This window comes from Nomascus leucogenys, chromosome 18, assembly GCF_006542625.1.
Source record: "Nomascus leucogenys isolate Asia chromosome 18, Asia_NLE_v1, whole genome shotgun sequence".
Classification (NCBI taxonomy): domain Eukaryota; kingdom Metazoa; phylum Chordata; class Mammalia; order Primates; family Hylobatidae; genus Nomascus; species Nomascus leucogenys.
The window spans coordinates 29,747,438-29,748,602 of record NC_044398.1 but is presented as its reverse complement, the minus strand read 5'-3'; the positions used below and the strand labels follow the sequence as shown (position 1 = coordinate 29,748,602).

The 1,165-nt window shown below is 36.8% G+C and overlaps 1 pseudogene; it reads right to left on the bottom strand.

Moving 5' to 3' along the window:
* Positions 1–301: 301 nt before the first annotated feature.
* On the bottom strand, positions 302–727 carry LOC100597931 (annotated as a pseudogene).
* Between the last annotated feature and the right edge of the window lie 438 nt (positions 728–1,165).

Sequence of the window (1,165 nt, the reverse complement as noted above, 5' to 3'; positions counted from 1 at the left end):
AATTTTACAGTTGCTTAGAAAGTGGTACTTGCAAGACTGACCTATATAAAGAAATAAGAGTCTCTTCAAAAGAGATGGTGAATTGTAAATATAAAATATATCACAATGTTAAAATCCTCATAGTGCAAATCAATAAAGATAACAATCTTTGGAGAGGAAAGTATTGAGCTTTACAAATTTACTCTAAATTTACATATTAATTCAATAAGGAATACATTTAAAACTTGCACTGCTACAGAATTAGTTTGTGGGAAAAAAAAATGATGTATTTTTTGAATATGTGTACATCAAAACCAAAAAGTTAACTTTTACTTTTTCCTTTATTGGCAACTTTGGATACATTTTTCAGTTTTGGTTCCCAGAGGGCATTTTTTACAAATCTTGAAGCTGCACCTCTGTCCAGCTTGCCAGCATTTTTCTTGTCTGTTATTTCCTTGACTCTGTTCATATATACTCTGATTCTTTCCAATTCCTGCTTTACTGGATGTTCCTTAGGATTCACTCCTTGAGTTGACAAATAAACCCAAAACACTGAATTTAATGTGTATGCAGAAACCAAATCCACTTTTGCTTGTTCAAGTGGGTCCAAATTCCGCAACAACTCATTTCTAGAAACAGACACCAAGTTCTTCAGCATCTCATCCACAGCATCAATGGAATTCGCAAACGCTGACAAATACTCGTGAATTTCTACTGGAGAGTCCTCATTAATTTCTTCAGCTGCCATTATGGCTGATTCACGGCATTCGACTCCAGTCTCCTAGAAAGCCGTCGGGCAACGATGACGTCAATGACGTGCCAGATCTGGAACAGAGTCTTTTAAAAGTATTTCTCTACATTCCCAGAAATACATTTATTATAATTGCATCTTATGGCCCTCTTTTCAACAGAAGTAAAATTTCTGGACCATTAGAAGAGCAAAAATTTATTTTCTAAATGAAATATTCTAAGACGCTTGTCATTCTCTCAGGCTCAAAGCCTAAAGAGGTACACCAATAAAACAAGATTCATTATCGCTTCGAAGATCACGGGGAGATGTTTGCTCAGGGGGTCACGTGATGTGCAGAAACAGAGGGAGACACAATTGAACTAAATAAATAAAGATGCAGGCTGGCGCAGCAGCTCAGCCTGTGATCCCAAGACTTTAGGAGGCCAAGGCAGCAGA